This window comes from Onychostoma macrolepis, chromosome 21, assembly GCF_012432095.1.
Source record: "Onychostoma macrolepis isolate SWU-2019 chromosome 21, ASM1243209v1, whole genome shotgun sequence".
NCBI classification, from domain to species: Eukaryota; Metazoa; Chordata; class Actinopteri; order Cypriniformes; family Cyprinidae; genus Onychostoma; species Onychostoma macrolepis.
The window spans coordinates 28259605-28280332 of NC_081175.1; the positions used below are offsets into that span (position 1 = coordinate 28259605).

At 31.9% G+C, this 20728-nt stretch overlaps 1 protein-coding gene across 3 annotated transcripts in view; it reads right to left on the minus strand.

Annotated features, from left to right (window-relative positions):
- The window catches only part of LOC131529189 (cingulin-like protein 1), a 40383-nt gene extending 24739 nt beyond the window's left edge, over positions 1-15644 (minus strand). Inside the window, exons 1-2 of one of the 3 annotated variants that reach the window (XM_058758760.1) lie at positions 15496-15644; positions 1595-1685 (exon numbers count right to left, since the gene is read on the minus strand). The gene's annotated coding sequence lies outside the window, so the exon portion shown is untranslated. Of the gene's footprint in view, positions 1-1594; positions 1686-15370 lie in introns of all 3 variants that reach the window. The other 2 variants (XM_058758761.1, XM_058758762.1) reach the window with 2 other exon arrangements.
- Positions 15645-20728: the final 5084 nt, after the last annotated feature.

The following is a 20728-nucleotide window of genomic DNA, read 5'->3' on the forward strand; positions in this document are numbered from 1 at the left end:
AGAAAATAAGTTCAAAGAAAAGATAAAAAAAACAAAAATGTAACAGAAAGAAAAGATAAAGAACAACAAATAAAAAACAAACAAAATAAAAATACATACAAATAAATATCAATGAAAAAAACTAAGGAATAAAAATAGGTTAAAATAAAAGAGAAAGAAAGAAAGGGTATAGAGCATTTTTAGATGAAATCTGTGTTTTGTTTGAATATGAGATGTTTGTTTTTATTGTTGCTGATTTAATGGTTTAGTTACCATTTAAATTTCTTCACGAGGAACAATGCAAAGGATTGATGTACAAAAACAGGTGCTTTCAGTTCGGATTAAAGCACTTTGTCTCCAAATAAAGGCACAGAAATCATAAAGACTGTAAGACAAGGGGATTACGGGTTTGATTCTTCCAGGGAAAGCAGGCATTTGTTTCACAAGCGTGAACTTCAGAAGACAAGCATCGACTTGAGTTCTGAACTACGAACCAGACTAATTTTGGTTTTGAATTCAAGTCAGTGCAATAAATTATTATATGGAAACAAAACAGCCAAACCCAACGCGACGTCACAAAGAGACCCGACCTGGTGAGCGAGACGTTTCTCCAACAACAACAGATTTACTGGAAAGAGCAGGAAGACACACCTCACAGGAGCAGACCTGGAGTATGAAGATGTGCTAAAACTTGATTCTGAGACTGAAGAGGAGAAACGGGGATTTTCTGACAGACTGATGCCATCAACTCAGCAAAGACAACAAACAGCCTCTAACAGGGTTAATATGCAAATCAGCCTCCGCTTAAAGAGTTAACTCAGGCGTAACAGCTGCTGCAATGAAGGATTACAGAGGAATGAGAGAAGAAAGAAAATTTTAAAAATAGATTATAAATAGATTTAATTATAAATAAAAGATAGAAAAGACTAATAAAAAATAAAAGCAAAGAATAAAAAATAAAAACAGACTTAAAATAGAAAAAAAGATAAAAAATAAATTAATTAAAAACAAATTAAAAATATAAAAAGAAAAAAAATAAGAAAAATTAAAACGTTTAAAAAAATTTAATGAAAACTAAAAATAAAGGTAAATAAAAATAATTAACTAATTTAATTAAAAGAGATTAAAAAATACTAAATTAAATTATTAAATTTATCTGAAAGGAAGAAAGAAAGAAATGTAAAAAATAAAAAAAAATGTAAAATTAAACGACAGAAAAAGCACATGATGTGTGTTTACAAAGAGATCAGAACAACACACACGCTCTCGAGTGCACACACACACTTTAATGTGCCAGATGTCTTGTTGCTCTGCAGCAAAGCATGCTGGGATCAGTCTGATTTGTCACTTAAACTCCTCGACACACACGTCCTGATGCAATATTTAATATTCGTCTCTGATGTTTGCACAATTATGCTAATTACATGTAATGCATTGTGTAATGCAAGTTCTGTGTGTGTCTCATTACCAAACATTATAACATTACATCATTATTACCTCGTGTACATTTCAGTAGTCATGAAACTCATGTATATATTTTCCTAAATATTCACATTTATAAAGTTTGTCAAAGATGTTTTAGTGAAAGTCTGTGCATGCGTGTGTTTGTACTCACTTGGCGCTTCTTGTTCAGTTCTTCTGCTGTTACTCTAGTTAATCAGTTTCTCAAGTCTCCTTGAAGTCTCTTTGTCCTCTTCAGAAACACACTGTTGAAACACAAACACACACACATATAAATGATGATCTTGAGCTGATGAAGTGTCACTATAACACACAGATGACTAATGGACTCAGACGGCGCTGGACCTCAGAGCTGCTGGGAGATTTTCAGTCCCAGATGGGAAAAACACAGACAGAAGACTTCAATCTGTCTGATCCGCTCCTTCAATCACAACACATCTCCATCTGAACAACATTCACACACACGAGACGTGCACATATTCATTAATGCATGACATTTAGAAAAGTACTGGTGCATGTGAAACATTTTATATATATGATATATTCTAGAAAAAAAAAAAAAGATAAGAAAATAAATTAGATTTAAAAAATAAAGAAGAAAGAAAAGATAAAACTAAAACTCAGTTTACTAAAAAGCGTAGATTGGAAAGAGAGAAAAAAGGTAAATAAAATAAATATAGAAAAATTGCAAAAATAATTGAGAAAGTAAAATAAAAATAAAATAATTTTAATCTAATTGAAAAATAAAAATCAATTGAAAAATTTAAAATTTTGAAAATGCTGAATAATAGTGGAAACATTCTAGAAACATATCTTTTTATCATATCATACTACTATTTCTGTACCATGCAATATGTATTTGCATGTGACATTTCAGCATGCATGACCTTTTACATCTCTGAGCGATACTGTATCTCACGATGCAACGCACATTCCAAACGGTTACCAAACTGATTTGCATATTTTCATAAATATTAATTGACACTGTAAATGACCCAAAGGTGACATCATGTGTGATTTTTTTATGGCTTATCCTTGACTCATGATTGCAGAATTAAACTGGATTAAAAATGCGAATCAAGCACATTTATTTAAGAGACGGGGACACGCCACGGCCGATCCCAGTGCACTGTGGGAAAGCAGAGAAACGGCCATGACATCATCATCATCAGTCTGCTTATTGCAAAAAAAACCCCTCGAAATCCACAGTAATCCAGCAGATATCCGACATAATGCAAACTGGAGCAACAAACAGTGATGCCATGAAGAGAATCATGGGAAAGTGTGCAAACAAAACTTGAATTATTGCAGCACAGTCATAAGACAGAAAAACTGACTTACTGTAGTTACACACGCAGATGCAGAGAGAGAAACGTGTGTGTGTTTTCACACGGCAGCAGTGTTTGGCTTGGTTGCTGTGTGTGACCCTCACAACGGGACGCCCTGCATATGTGTGTGTGTGTGTTTCTCTGCTTCATTGATCACGCTATATGAGAGTGTGTGTGAATGAGAATGTAAAAGACTTCTAGCAGTATCTGATGAATTGTCACCTGATTAGATCTTTTCACAGGTTTATCTCGCTATGCAAATGAGAACTCATTAGAATGACAACAGACTAACTTTAAAACTGAGAACAAAACTCATCTGACATTTTAGTGTCACAGAACAGACATTTGACACTAAATTCACTTTACTAACTTATCAGAATCACATCAGTGATTAACTCATATGCAGTAGAAAGAAGAACGGTCACACTTTATGATAAGGTTTGCATGAATTAGCAATGAACAACAATTTCAGTTTCAACATTTTCACTGTAGTTAACGCAGTCAACCAGGGTTATTATACTTAACTAAAGTTAAGTTACTGGAAATAAAATTAATTTTTTAATCGATTGACAGCACTAATATTAGTGCTGTCAATCGATTAAAAAATTTACTAATTAATTGCACATTTTTTTTCTGAAATTAATCGTGATTAATCTCATCTAACCTATTTCTCATTTTCATTTAGTTTAATGTGATTCACTAAAATAACTAAAACTGAAAAAAAAAACCTATAAAAAAAAAAAATGTAGGCGTATAAAACCCCCACAAAATTACTTCAGCTTTAACAAAAAAAAAAAAAAAATTAAATAAAAACGGAAAACAAAAATAACATCAAATTCAAACTATTAGTATAAACTATAAGAATATCTCATTGATACTAAAGCAAGACTTCTGTGAACTAACAAACATTTTTATTAATTAACATTAACAGGAACAAAGGTTAAGGTTAATAAAAGCAGTAAAAATTCCTCATAGTTAGTTCATGTATTAACCCATGCAAACCAATGATAAAGTTCAGCACTGGTTGACAGAAAGAAAGAAAGAAAGAAAGAAAGAAAGACAGAAAGACAGAAAGAAAGAAAGAAAGAAAGACAATAGTGACATCATCCTGCACCACACAGATTTCCGTCCAATCAAATGTTCTCTAGAAGGAGGAAGCCCCTCCCCCTGATGCAGCAATTCATGTCTGTGACAAACTAAAGCCTGCTGTTTATTATTAAAAGGGAGGAAGCGTCCTGTCAAACTGGTCTGTAACTGTCATGAAAAATGTCACAATGCAAAAAAAAAAGCTTCTTTATTTTATTTTGAGGAGAAATTTCCTTCGTTCTCTGCTGCAGTCATCTGAAATCTCATCTGTCACAGTCGGTCGCAGTTTGTCTGTGTTACATCACTCGTCCAACAGATGAAAACATGTACAAAGTTCTGTGTGACAGCGTCCTGTGGCATGTAGGTGAAAGGCATGCTGGGAACAGGGCGTGTGCGGGTGGGGCGTTCAACTCAAGCAGGCCGTCAGCCAGACACACACACACACTCTCTCTCTCCCGCAGGGCGTGTGTGTGTGTTTGGGTGCGGCTGTTTTAAATATCACTCAGTAAAGTTTTAAGAGGTGAAGGGCTCACGGTTACAAAACACACACAGCTTCAATCCTGCTCTTCCTCTGCTGCCAAATACACCCGAGTTCCACACAATTCCTCGTAAAGGTGGTGCAATATACAATAATCTCAGCGTCAGGTCAAACAGGCTTTAAGATAAAAGAAACCTGGTTTATTATTACCAACCGAACACTGATAAATGCATTCTGATGCTCAATAACCAACTGTCCTTCTGTTCCATATTGTTTTATATATGTATAGGGGACTTTTCAACCTGCAAAACCTGATCTGACCATGACAGCATTATTTAATATAAAAAGAAACAAATAAAATTAAACAAAATATACAATATAATCAAATAAATTAAACAAAAACATTTTTAATGATAAAGTAAATTCAAATAAAATAAAACACAATACACCTTATCTCTGATTGGTCAGGGGGTGCAAAGATGATAAAATATATAAAAATAAATCAATTAAATTAAATTAAATTAAATTAAATTAAATTAAATTAAATTAAATTAAATTAAATTAAATTAAATTAAATTCGTGATTGGTTAAGTGGTGCTGTGAACACAAAAATAATGAAATATATATAAACAAATAAAAACAAAATATTTAAAAAATAAATAATAAAATAAAAATAAACAATATAAATAAAATAAAATATTAAAATAAAAATGAATAAAATAAATGTCTGTGATGGATTAGTCAGGTGGTGCTACGGACGGAAACAAAGGTGGTGGAATGATTGTCAGTGACCTTTGACCTTCAGACCTAGAGCATTTCCATCTAGTGCACTACCCCCGAGGTTAAATATCAGGGTTAAAGTCTTTTCCTGAGAGCAGCTGGTGTCTTTGTGGAGCTCTGGTCAATAAAAACAGCTTTAAAACAACAATAAAGCGAACTATTGTAGATTAGAACTTGGTGAGGTGCCTACATAGTAACATTTCTAATAACGTAATGATGGGAGATGATGCTGTCTGTAGCGGATCTGTCAGTCAGCAAATGAAAGGCCTGCAGGTGTGAATCTGACAAGCTAAAGCCTGAAATCATGAACCCGGCGACACTGAAAGCACCTCCTGGAAATAACGCATCCGACTGGCTGCCGGCCAATCATTGACTCGTTCACCTGTTGCCATGACAACGTGACTCATTCCATTGGAATTCTGCAATATAAGTCACTATTGGACAAATTCCAAACACTCCCAGATTCCCGTTGCTAGGAGACAGCGAACGCCGTGGCTCGGTGACCTTCCTTCATCTGAACGCTCAGAGTTACACAACAACAGGACTGAGAGAGGAAAGGTTCAGCACTGATAGAGCAGGAATGCAGATAAGCGCATTTCAGATGAGACCAGCTCACGGTCTACCAGCTCTAATCAGCTGGATCACGATGGTTTATAAGTTCAAAACCAGATCCATCAGCTGGTATTCCAGTTAAAGACTAGGGATGTGAAAAACAATATCTTCAAACACCACATGGTGCAAAATGCTGAAAAACAATGTGATGCAATGCCCACTGACAAAGATATATGAAAAAATATAGAATTATTAATATTAAATAAATAAATATAAATAATAATAAAATGTATAATAAATATTACAATTATTTTACCATTTTTCCAGTTAAAGGTTTGACTGAAAATAAATAGATACTACTACTACTACTACTAATAATAATAATAAATATTACAATTATTTTAGAATTTTTTGAGTAAGCATTATTATTATCATTATTAAATGACAATACTACTACTACTACTTCTACTATTAATACTACTACTACTAATAATAATATGTATTTTTCACGTAAAGGTTTGTAAAAATACAAATATTAATAAAATGTACTGTTACTGGAAGTAATTTTTGCATTTTTTCAGTTAAAGGTTTGACAATAACAAATATTAATAAAATGTATTATTTTTTATATTAAATTTGTTTTTGTATTTTTTCAGTTAAAGGTAAAATAAATATTAACAAATGCATTAATACAATTATTATTTTTATTATTATTATTGTTATTCATAAAACTTTTTTATTATTTCAGTTAAAGTTTTAATAAATTGATATATAAATAAAATTCACGATGATGAGGATGATTATTAATATTACTTAACACAGTTATATTATTACCTCACTAATCGAACAGTTAAGTTGTTGGCTGACCATCTCTATCCATCACAACTAATGACCAAAGATTCCCACAAAGCAACTAAACCCAACTAGTATCTGAATCGAGCTTCAGCTGCCTTTCCAGCAGGAGATTGAGTCTGTATCTTGAGGCTTGTTCGAGCGATCGCACCTACTTATTTCCCTCTAATAAAAGCCGAAGTTGGCAGGCTGATGGGGAAAGTCACAGGATTTGGCCGGATGTCAGGTGTTACAATGGGAATATCAGCAGCACAGCTGGAAGGCCTTTTGTTGACGATCTCAAGAGCTTGACAAACACACGCCGATCTGCATCTCTGCCACTTATCCTCCATTACAGCCTCGTGAAACCGGCCCAACAATAGATCAGTGATTATAGAGAGAAGAGTTCACACAGATGCAGTTCAGCCGCTAAAAAACAAGCATCCGAACGTGAAGATGATTATTAAATAATCCGTAATGCAGCATACGCTTCCGTCCAGACGGCTGATAATGAACTGGATTTAGATGCATTTATAGTTTCTATAGAAGATGGACGATCTGCTGACAAACTGCTTTAAGTTTTCACATTCTTTTCACATGCTTTTATGAATAAGTCTGACTGTAATGAAACAACGGACTAATACGACTGACTGCAAGTCATAATTCAAGCAAAACGCACACAAAGAGAGAGAGACGAGAACATAATCAGACGTCTAGACTGCAGACAGACTTCTCAAAATAACATGCATGCAATGCATATTCAAGATTTCTGATGAGGAATGAAAGAAATTGTTATTATTGTTGACTAAAACCATAAAAACATTATTTGTAAATAATATACAAGAATATATATGCACACTGTAAAAAATGACTGATTTTAACGGTAAAAAAAATGTAAAAATGCTACAGTAAAACCCTGTTAAATGGTTAACGGTAAGTTCCCCTAATATATACGGTGAAAAACTGTAATAGACATTTCAGACAATTTTACGGTAAAATAGCGTTTTTGGAAGTGAAAAAGAATGTAAAATTTACAGGGAAAAACCGTAAATTGACGTTCCCATAATTCCCTGCGTTACATTTCAAATTGGAAGTTTTTTCTTTGAAATAACTATGTTTCTTCTAAGTTTTTTCTTATGTTATGTTTATTAGGGTTGTATGTTACATCTAATGTTGTTAAATGAATGTTTATTGCATATGTCAGTTTAATGAGTCTCACCATGATGGTGTTTAGTGCTTGTGTGAATGACACTGTGCACCTTCTATATATGTTATTATTTAAAAGCTGCTTGTGATGGGCTTTGGTTCATCATGTGACTTTCTCATCACCACCTGCATTTGGTGGTTATCAGTGCATTACAAAGGTACAAAACAGATTTCAGTACTTCAATAGGTTGGTATATTAACATTATATCAGTTAATGAAATTACAGTATTTAACTGTAAATTTAAGTTAAAACCGTAAAACCTAAAATGTTGTTGCTGTATTTTTTATTGGTACAATTCCGGCAACCACAGCTGCTGGTTCTTACGTAAATTTTACAGATTTTTTTTAACAGTGCATATATATATACAATTTAAAAAAAAGTAAATTTCACAAGTAATTTAAAAAAAACAACAGTAAGAATTTAATTGCATTAAATATGAAATTTTGAAATAGAAAGACTGAAAGAGTATTTTCTTTTAAAATGCACACCAATAATTACAATTTTGTTTTTACATTTTTTCTTTTTGTTACAATTTAAAAAAAAACTTCTTTACAGTGTAAACTAAAATAAACTAATAAAATATGACAAAAAACACAACAAAATTACTAAAACAAATAATAGAAAATATAAGAAATATAGAAATATTAGAAAATACAAAAATCTAATTTATTATTTCAAAATTTTAAACGAAATATTAAACAAATTTATTTTACAAATTTGACTTTAATTATTTGACTGATTTTTTAATACTTTTGATTCTTTGTATTATTTCAGACAGTTGTCAAGACAACATCTAATTTTTGATTATGTTGATGAGCTAAAAATCAATAAAACTAAAACTACATTTGTTTCATTTAAAATTTTGAAAAAAAATCTCTCTTTACAATGTATATAGACATATTTTAAAAAAGAATTAATAATAAAAATGACAAAAACACACAACCAAATCACCAGAACTTTAAAATAATAATAAATATAATAAAATAAGACTGTCATTAACATGTTTAAAATGCTGTAACTAGCTGTAACTAGCCTCACTATCCCTCTTCTATAAATGTTATTTGCTCTGGTGGATCTTCAGCATGTTCTGATCTGGATCGAAGCCGAACCCGGGCTGATCTCAGAGCAGCAGACAGGGGGCGATATGCATCCACTCCTCTGCCAAAGTTTACTTATTTTGAGTTTCAAAAACAACCCAACAAACTCCATCCCAATTAGCCCTGATGTGGAGCTTAATTGTGCCGGAGACAGAAGCCCAATCAAGAAAAAAATAATTGGTGACCAAATATTGGGCGGTTGCCAAGTTTTGGGTTTGCGAGACGAGCGGCGATCCTTCAGGGAGGCGGAAAAATACCAGGCAACCGACTTTACATGCAAATAAGACCGTAATGAAATACGAGAAAGAAAAACAACGAGGCTCTGACAGACGACTGACAACTCAAACCAACACGCATGCAGCTGAAGTTCTGCTGTCAATCCTGCAAACGAGGTGTGGCCCTTACCATCTAAAACCATTATTACACACAGAACAGCCAAAGGCAACTCACTGACACAAAAAAGAAACGGACAATATCACATCGATCATGTCCTTAAAACACACGTGTTACTGATGATGTTTCACTGTGACTCGATATTGAGACATTATGAGATTTATTTAGTGTGCAAACAGCTCACTGCTTTTCTTACAATGACACACATTCCAAAATCCATCTCTTAATTACTGTACCAAAGACAAACTATGATTAAAACTAGTCAAATATAAGGTTAAAAATAAAAATACTAATAAAATGCATTATTATTAATAATAATAATACAGTTATTTTCAATTTTCCCGGTAGATAAAAATAAATATATAAAAATGAACAAACGTATCATTATTATTAACAATAATAAAATATATTTTTTATTTCAGTTCATATTTATTTTATTTAAAATAATAGCATTTTTATGGTTTTAGTTAAAAATAATCCAGCTGTACAAAATGATTTTTTGATTAAAATCTCATGCAGATGCATTTTCCTCAAAATTTTTAAAAAATTAAATAAATAAAAATTAAATAAAATAATACCTGTGCAAAATGAATAAAACAAACTGCTTTTAAAATTTAAATTAATCTTGTTTTACAAGATTTTTTTTTAATCCTAAAAATACAAAACAACTGCTGAAAAACGCTTCACAAGATATTAAAACTTGTCAGATATACTGAAAAAAGCTAAATACTTAGAAATTAATACTTGTAAAAGCAACTTTATCGTAGTTCAAGGTTTTGTAGATTTGTTTTTAAACTGGAAAATAAGAGAAAAGCACTCATTAAGAAAAAGATTTTCTGCAGTGTGTATTAAGGTACTTATATTACACTGTAAAAAAAAAAAGAGATGTTTTGAAGCTGTAAATAAAACATTATTAAATTATTGGAGTATGTTTAACAATAAAATACTATTTCAGTCTTTCTACTTCAAAATTTCACATCTAATTCAATGTAATTTCCTAGCAATTCCTCAGTGAAAATGGTTTAAAAGCAAATCCAGAGTATAAGTTCAGTGCAATCGTTTGGCACCAATAACTTGCTGACCGAGTTTAACAGTGATAGTCAGATGGGAAAAACTGATGTGTCTGCAATAAGAGGAGCAGAACTGTGAATCGCTGACGGTCATTCAGCAGATCAGAAGCTGTTCACGAACAGACGCCGCCCTCACTAACCAGCGTCTGAACACACAGAGGATCAGGCCCCGGGCTCCTGGTGTTCTCACTGCAGTACAGGCAAAGACAGTCGTGTAATTACAACAAATTTAGCAAATACACTCAATAAACACTGGGAACACGCTGAGTTCTCAATTAGTGCAAGAGTCACAGCAACCATATTCATATACAAACATACACTCATGTGACAGCAGTTATTTTATTTATTTATTTATTTTTAATAATAATCATCTATATGCCAAGATAACATTTCTCATTTAGTTAACTTGATGTATGAAAATAACTAGGGTTGCAAAGGGGTGGAACATTTCCAGCAAATTTCCATAAACTTTCCATGATTTTTCGGAAACTTTTGGAAAGTTTGCAAAACTTAACCTGAAATTTTCTGTCCCTTTGCAACCCTAAAAATAATACTTATTTAAAAAACTAAAACTAATAAAAATGTCAAAAACACATAACAAATTACTAAAACTTTAAAATTAAAACGAAGAAAAAAAAAACAAATTTTCGTTTTTATTTAGTTAACCTGATATACCAACTAAAAAGTACTAAAAATGATACATTCTTTTTTAAAAACACTACATATAATTTTTTTTTTAAACTTATAAAAATTACAAAAAACACATCAAATGACTAAAACTACTAAAAAAAACTAATTCAAAATATTAATAAAAACTATAATAGTTTATCAATGATTCTAAAATAACACTGATACAGTGATGGTTTTATTTTATGGTACTTTAAAATAAACAAACTTAATGATACCCAAATTTATAACCAATTACCATGTTAAAAAAAGAAAACGATACTGGCATGGAAGCACTTGCAGAAAACCATGGTAGCACTATAGTTCTTCTTGTAAGCATATGCACAAAATTTATGCTTCAAATCTCATGCAGAAATGCAAAAGGAGCTGAGAAACGTACTGACGCTACACTACTGCAGTTACTGCACTTCAATATTGCAGAACACCAAAGTAAACAAGCGCCTGCACAACACTAATGAAATATGCTGCTGTATAATGCAAACCCTCAGGAGAATGACAAGCTCCTGAGATATTTCTGAGGTTTGATTCTGGGCGTTTGTTTGTATATGAAGCGACGGGTGACACCTTTCATTCTGAACATACTTGAGCTCCATGTTCTCAGGCCTGTTAAATGCATTCCTCACATTCAGAACAAAAAATACCCATGATAGTCTGTCCCTGATGCACTATTACAGATTCAGTTTATTACCCTCCTTTAAACCCTCTATGATGTCATTGGCCAGCGCTTGACTAATAAGGCGGATGTGTGTTTATAATAGGAGGTTTGATCCTGCAGCTCTATTGTGCACGGCAGGAAATGGAATGTTACATTGTAACAATGATACTTTCACCTCAACCAGATGAGTCACAGGGTTTTTTGATGGTCACCGTGGCAACATCACAGATGGTTTGATAAACAGACGATTGACATGATGCACAATAAAAGTCATGAAAGAATGCATTCGAGGGTGGAGCTCGTACCTGTGTGTTTGATATCACTCAAAATATTCCTCACTTCAGACATCAGCTCTCATTCTCACGGATTTCCACTAAGACAACAAACCTTGTTCAAACACCTGAAGGAATCTACAAGAAGCTAATGTGGCAAGTTTGGACTTTTGCTTGATCTGCATTAGCGCTGTAAGAATCACAGGGATCTGAAGTCCTACAAGCAGGTTTCATTAAAGATACACAATGATGGCATTATTTCATGCATGCTGCTTTGAAATCAACTAAACGACACTAATCACATCATATACTATACTTCAAATATAACCAGTTACCATGGTGAAAACAACAACAACACGCGTCAAAAAATATTGCATTTCTATTGCATTCTGTTGAATTGTAATTTCTACAAGCAAGTTTCATTAAAGACTGATCTGTAAGCTCATATCGGTAGTGATACAAAAATACACTGGCAATCAGGATTTTGGACACATTATAGAATAATACTAATAATAATAAAGCCATCAGAGTCATGAAATAACAATATGAAATGTATGATGAGTATGTAACAAAACATCACAAATATATTTGTCAAAAAAAATCTCATTTTAATCACTTAATAAAAAGTCTTTTGCTCAAATATGTTTTTATGATCAGTTAAGATCAGGATTTATATTGACAATTAAGATCAAATTTACATTTATGCATTTGGCAGAGACTTTTAGGCAAAGTGACTTATTGCATTCAAGCATTTTCTGGGAATCGAACCTATGATCCTTCTATATCTACTATTGTCATTAAATAAATTATTTAATAAATATGTTGGTTTGTAAAGGAAACACATCACAAATAAATATGTCTAAAGAGCAATGAATTCGCTGGGAATCGAACCCATGACCTTGCATTTACTTACATGTTTTTTCATTCAATAACTTCTAGAATCATTAAATAAATAAACAAATAATTACATGCAGGTTGTAAAGAAACACCACAAATATATACATTATGTCTAAAAATCTATGCATTCCCTGGGAATCGAACCCATGATATTGGTGTTTCTGCAGCACTTGATGTTTTTCCCAATATATCGCCTACAATAAATGTAGGTTTGTAACAAAATGAGTCAGAAATATATTTGTCTAAAAATCTAATCTATTGAAAAAAAGTAAGATTGTTATATTTGCATATTTAACTCTTTTTATCCAAAGTGACTTATTGCATTCGAGGTATACTTTTTTTGGGAATCGAACCCATGACCTTGCCATTGCTAGAGCACTTCATGATGATTTTCCTTCAGTATCTTCTACAATCAGTCAATCAATCAATCAATCACAAATCTATATATGTCTAAAAATCTATTAATTCTCTGGGAATCAAACCCATGACCTTGTCATTGCTAGAGCACCTTGTTGTTTTTCCTTCGTTATCTTCTACAAACATACAAGCAATCAATCAATTAATAAATGAATGCAGGTTTGTAAACAAATACATCACAAATGAATATATGTCTAAAAATCTACGCATTCCCGGGGAATCGAACCCATGACCTTGCCAATTGTCTACAGTTTGAGCTCCAGGAAAGCAAAATTGTAATGCATATAAATTCCGAAGTCCACACGTTTGCCTGGTCGTGTAATCACAGCCACACAAATCACTCATGAATAATGTCGATTTGTCATGCACCGGTGAGAACATTAATGAGTCAAACGCTGTAAATCATTGCGTAACAAATCTCACTATGACGCATTACTGCTCAAGTCATGAATTCATCAATGTCTGAAGGAATCTGAAGTTTTAAAAAAACTGCATGGTTTGTTTTCAAACCCTGAGCTAGAAGCTTTTCCAAAAACACATTCTCTAAAGATCAGCCTGCTATTTTATACAACCTGATCGATATGAATGATTCCTGACATAATAACAGTGAGTCACCGGGGCAAAAACAGCCTACTAAAGCTGACCAACATTTTTCTTGTTTTCTCTAATTATCATGCCACAATAGAGCCGCTCCTGCCCCTATTGTTCGGTCTGTCTGTGAACACCCAGCACATCAATACTTCCTTCTAGTTGTGCTGGTTTGAGGCCCGTTCTCGAGTGAAAAGAAGGAATCTGTCATGTTAAATACAAGAGCAATAAGCACTTTCACCACTCGGGCGGATCGCATTCCTCCTGCCAGGAAACAATTAATGCAGTGTCAAGATCCAGAAACACTGCGAGCATCAAATAAAGCAGAGCGCTGTCACCTTGATGTGGTTCTTTAATAATGATTGTCACAGATGCTGCTCGACGGGTCTGATGTCTCATGTTGACACTTCACACAAACCATTGCAGAGCTCAAGTTACGGGCAGTCTGTGATCGATAATTATCAAACACATATGTGTGAACTTAAACCTCTTGTGTAGAAAGTACTACGCTGATACCACGGTACAGTGCTGGTAATGGAAGACAATGCAATGGTACTTTCATATACGATTGATATATGCATATACCATGGTATGTATATACAGTACAACAAGGTGCTTCAGAGATTACCATGAATCAAAGATCAAAGATCCAAAAATGATGAAATTACTATGGCACATGCTTGTATACCATAATAACCATTTTTGACTCTTGAAAACAAGCAGTAAAAAACATCATTATGCATGGTAACACAATGGTACTGTAAATATGCTAAATATCTAGTATGATTATAAAACTATTGTAGCACACACACACACACACACACACGTTTCTATACACACACACACACACACACACACATACATACACACACACACACACATATATATATAAGAAACATGTTGGTATTATACATATTATGGTATTATCACAGTATATTTCCAAAGCTCACCCAGTTTGTTTTATATATATATATATATATATATATATATATATATATATATATATATATATATATATATATATATATATATATATGTGTGTGTGTGTGTGTATAGACAGAGAGAGAGAGAGAGAGAGAGAGACAGATAGTCCTGTTAAATAGCCTACCACAGTATTTAATTTACTATATGATTCTATATGATTTATGATATATAATATAATATATATATATATATATATATATATATATATATATATATATATATATATATGAAGAGTTCACTTGCAAAAACAGATAATTCCGTTTTTAACAATTCTCAGAAATCATGTTTTTTCATTGTTTCATTTCAATTAATCTCAATCAAACTGCAGTTGGGTTATTTTGACTAGGTTAAAAAATAACTTAAAAAAACAGCTAACTAACACAATAAAACACAATAAAAACATGATAACATAATAAAAACATGTTTTGAGTTATCGGTTTTTGCAAATAAACTCTTCATATATATATATATATATATACATTAATATTAGGCTACTATTTCTGACTTTTGTTATACAAAACCCCTTTAAAAGTTACTAAACTTGTTCAATCTGAAACAACAGGCGCTCACATTTCATATTAAACATTAGAAATGATAAAGATCTTTACCTCAGGCGCACTTTGACCTGCTGATCGCACATAAACAATCACTGTCGCGTCACAGATGAGCGATAATCGATCTATTAAAGCGTTTATGGAGTAAATGCAGCGTCAAGTGAAGGAACTGAGTTTACCGTTGACTGTGGAGCAGATCCGTGTCCTCTCGTGTCTCTCAGGTGTATTTGTTCTTGCTGAAGTGCACGGTGACTTTCACACCTGGGCGGGTCACCTATGCACGTGTGGGCGTGGCCCGAGACACGCCCGTGAACCTAAGCCACGCCCCTCCAGTCGCATTGAGAAATAAAGCCTATCAACAGCAGCAGGGTTTTACTGCGGTAAATCTGCTTTACACAAGAGCGGATGTTATTCTTCACCATATTTGGGAATCTTCTCGGGCTCAAACGATCCTGAACTATTTAAGGAATTTTGAATGAGTTTTAGAGTCAGATCCATTTATATCCGTTTATATCCAGTCCCTCAGGATCCAATAAAATGCCTAACCCAACAATATTATGAATATAAAGAAGAAATATTAGAAAAAAAAGACAAAGAATAAATGATTGGATGCTTTGGGATTACATCTGTAAAATGCCCTTATTCATCCATTAAAATGAAAACCAGCACTAGAGGAAAACAAGACCAGAATTCATAATAATAATAAATAATATTTAGAAATTATTATTTATAAGTAGTTTATAAGAACACATAACAATAAAAAATTATTTGAATTATTTAAATATATACCTTTATATATAAATCATATCAGTAATAAAAAATATTGGTATGAGCCACTTTAAAACAAGCAAACAAAACAAACAAAGAAAACAAATAAATACTTCCATAGACTTCTAATTAACATACAAAATTTGGCAAAGCCTTGTTGTTGTTTGGTGCTATGAAAATAAGGTCAGAATTTAACACATAAATAAATAGACTTCCAATAAAAGTGCATGCATTTTTGTTCAAAATCATTTTCTGTGCTAATCACATTTATTTTAAGTTATTGTTTGGTTTTAAGTCCAGTTTAAATGCCTTTTTAAAAGAATAAAATAAAGACCTAACAAGTCAACATGCATGTCTATGATGAATCAATGCTGACAGAGCATTAGTTCAGCAAAATCATCTTTCCTGACAAATCCACCTCTAAAAGACACGCCATTGAACACTAACAGATCACTTAATTCACTTAATTCAGATTAATTCTGTCAGTCCCTGTGACCCTGACCCTCCACCACACCCACAATGCACTGCAGCAGACGCTCGAGGACTGACCTGACGGTGTGTTTCTGCATTACTCGTACATTACTGCATTATGTATGAGGTCACGCCGCTTTTCCTGCGTGCCACAGCGGGGAGTGGATTCCCAGCATGCCTTTGGCCAACATACTGAATAAGGAGGGAAAAGAAGAAATCAGTGAAACCTGTTGTGCTTTCAGAGTATCTGTGTCTTTCGCTTAAAGCATGTCGTCATTCACCTCGTCATGTTCAGACTCATATCAGGTTATTTCAACATTTAACAGAACATTAGGCCATAAAAGCTCTTTACAACTCAATCGGATGTGATGTAAAATAATCGAAGTCTATAGGATTTGAAACAGTAAAATCGTAATATATTCATATGGGATGCCATATAAACAGCATAAGAAGCAGAATATTTCTGCTATTTATTTTAATGGCATTTACTACTACAGTATTATTGTAGTAATGTGGGTATTTTAGGGTAAAAAAAATTTAATACCACAGTGAATTTTTACAAATGTATTTAGGGCCAGAATTACTTTGTTTGTACTTGTCTGAAAACACAGATCAAAGGTTATTATCGTTAACTAAAACTAAAACCATAAAACAAATAAATTCATCACTTAAAATAAATGTTAACTGAAACGAAATAAAATAGAAAAGCCTATTTATTTTATATTAAACTTTTTATATTAAACGTACTTTATTTCTACTAATGGCAAAGACAATGTTACTCATTTACTAAAATAACTAAATAAAAACTAATAAATAACAATTAATAAATACTGGACATAATATAAAATCATATAAAATATAAAATAATTTAAAAAATAAATTACTAAAATTATAAAATCAAACTAAAATGAATAAAGTGAACTCTATTCAACCAAAACTAAATGATACTAAAATAACTACGAAACACACACATGCACACACACACTATAATCCAAACAATATATCTAGTCATAAAGCATGAATGTGCTTCTTACATAAACTGATCATGAAACACACACATGCGTTGATGAGGCATGTCGCTGTGCTGAGTGTGTGTGAGTTCCCGGGTGGATCTGAGCTGACAGACAGACAGTGTGATTCTGCCACAGGGACAGCGAGTGAGACACACATGACGTCAGATTCACAGCTCAGAGCTAAAGCATGTCTGTGATGTTCTGTACAGGACCGGCCCGCTTTGGGCGTCTCACAGTTTACAGCAAACCAAGGTTTGGGACTCCCTGATGACATGCTGCAACTCAGAGGGACCTTCCTGGTTAAATAATGGAAGTAAAAACTCTTAAAACATGCATGCAATTCTAAACATTTCTGATCATTTTTGTTTTGAAACCATTATTCTTGTCATTGTTGTTTTTAAATGTATCAAGTTTGTGAACACCAGTTTAGAGGTGCCTTTATTTGTGTTATACATTTTATATTCATTCAGTAAAACATTATTGTTACCATGGTACTGTACTTTTTAAACCAAGGTAAAATGAAAAAAAAAAATGTGTTCATCTTGTTTTAAATTTGATGGTGTTTTAAAGAAGGCAACCTTTTAATAAAACAAAAATTATTATTATTATTATCACTGAATTACTGAATGAATGAATGAATGAACGAATTAATGAATTTATTTATTCATTTAAATCAATCGAGCATGATGCAAAAATATAAGATATTTTCTGAAAACATGTTGCTATTCTGTTATATCTTGTGCAATTTTATGTCTCAAATAAATGTATCTTGTTTCAATATGTTTAGACGTCATTTTGGAAGACAAAAATACTCATTTATTTAAAAAAGAATGTTCACTAGTAATAAAATAATGTTTTTAATGATTAAATTAATTGAGCAAGATACAAAAATATAAACTATTATAACAATTTTAAATATAAATTTAGGATATTTTATGACGAAAACATGTTTTTTGTTCTGGTATTGTCTGTTTTCACATAACTGTATTTTATTATAATATGTTTAGACATTGTTATTGGAAAACAAGACAAAAATACTCATGAATGACTGAATTATTTTTTATTTAAAAAGGAATATTTAGGCTCAGTTTGTGCTTATGTTATACTAAAAAGCTGAAATATAAAGTTAAAAAAATATGCACAAAATCTAAAATATAATGATATAATATAATATAATATAATATAATATAATATAATATAATATAATATAATATAATATAATATAATATCTAAAAATTTAGTATATAGGGTTGGTTTAGTCCTTTAGTCTGGATATAAATGTGCTTTAAACATCTTTGCAATTCTTTGATACAAATATTATGAAATTTTTTGGTTAATTCGTGCAAACTGGTTTAAATTTGTCTGCATTTGTGCTTTTGTTATATTAAAAATCTTACATTTCTATTCAAATAAAACAAACAAAACAAGCCTGAAAGCGGTAGGTCATAAAAATGGCACATTTATTGCTACAGACGGTCATGTACATGACATTATCGAGTTACTACAGGATGAGAACAAACAGATGAGGATGAGGATGAGCTTTAGAGAAACACAACAACAACATCACATTTACAACAGAACACAAATCCAGAAAATGAATCACACACACACACACACACATTAGACATGACGTGTAAGTGTTTCGAATCACTGCTTCGTTTCTCTCATTCAAACACATCTGCGTCTCCAAATCATCTTTAAATAGCAAAATAAAGTAACAAACATTTATTATCTGAATGACTCTATAAAGTGGAACAGTCTCGATTCAGACTCTTATTTTGTCATCATTACTGGTATAAAAGCATCGCTCTGCAAAAAATTCGCCAAATCGAGTCTGATCTGAAATGTAGGAGATATTTTTCCCAAATGCACTCGTCTTTTTCATAGCAAAAATGCACTAAAGAAGCTTTATAACAAAAATCCAGGCACTGGAACACGGCAATTCTCTGATGATCACGATTCTTCACTTGAGCTGCATCACGACTAACAAGAATTAAAGGCCACTGTTCAGAAATGCTCACCATTACAACTAGAAACATGTTGCACAAAGAAACTTATTCTGTGTGATCTGGAGATATTTCATTCCTCCTGTCAGTTGTGCTTGAACATGCTCACAATTATGAAGCTGGGATTACATTCGTCATCTTGTTTTGACTTTTTATTTTAGTTCAAGCCATTTTTATTTTCTGATTTGAAAGTTAATCGTCAAAAATGGAAGACTAGTTTGCATATTTAACTTTGCATTCAGTATTAGACTTGCTTTCAGAGAATATCTCTTGAAATAAAATTAAATTTATTAAGCAAATTAAGTTTAATTGCATTTTTAGCCACATGGTAAATGTTTTTTTACTTTTTTTTTTCTTGAAGATTATTGTTTTACAAGAACATATTACATTTTTTTCCTGCTTTAAAATGTCATGTTTAATTCAATGTTCTTTGCCGTTTGTTTGCAAATACTTGTGAAATTTACTTGCATTTTCCAAGTGAAAATTGTTTCAAAGTTTTTTTTTCAGTGCATATTTATGTGCAGTTTTACAAATGCATATGCAAACAAGACAATTTTTTATTAAATGTTTTGTAAAAAAAAAAAATAAATAAAAAAATTGCAATTTGCTTTTCAAATGAATGACTCATAATAAGTGTTTTCAAACAAGTTTCCACTGTATTTATGTGATTGGTTAAGTCATTATGCATTATGCATAAGTTTGATTTTATGTTTTACCATAGTAAAGTTGTTTGTTTTAGTTAGTTTAGCCTGATTTAAAATGTCATGTTTCATTCATTGTTACTTAAATTGTGAAATTTTATCCATGTAAAATTGAAAAAATTTTTCATTATGCATAAATTAAGAAAAACAAAACAATTCAAACTATTTCATATATATATATATATATATATATATATATATATATATATATATATATATATGTTTTAAAGGACACAAATGACTGTTTTCAAACAAGTTTCCACCATTTTATGTCATTATATTTGGCATTAGACATTTCACCTTCACAACTCTACCATAGAGTTGTTAAAATTTCTAGTTTAGTCTAGTTTTAAATTTGTGAAAAAGTAGTAATTTTTTTCAGTGCAGATGTCACACTAAATTTTGCATATGCATCAGTTAAGAAAAACAAAACAATTTGAACAATTTCAAATA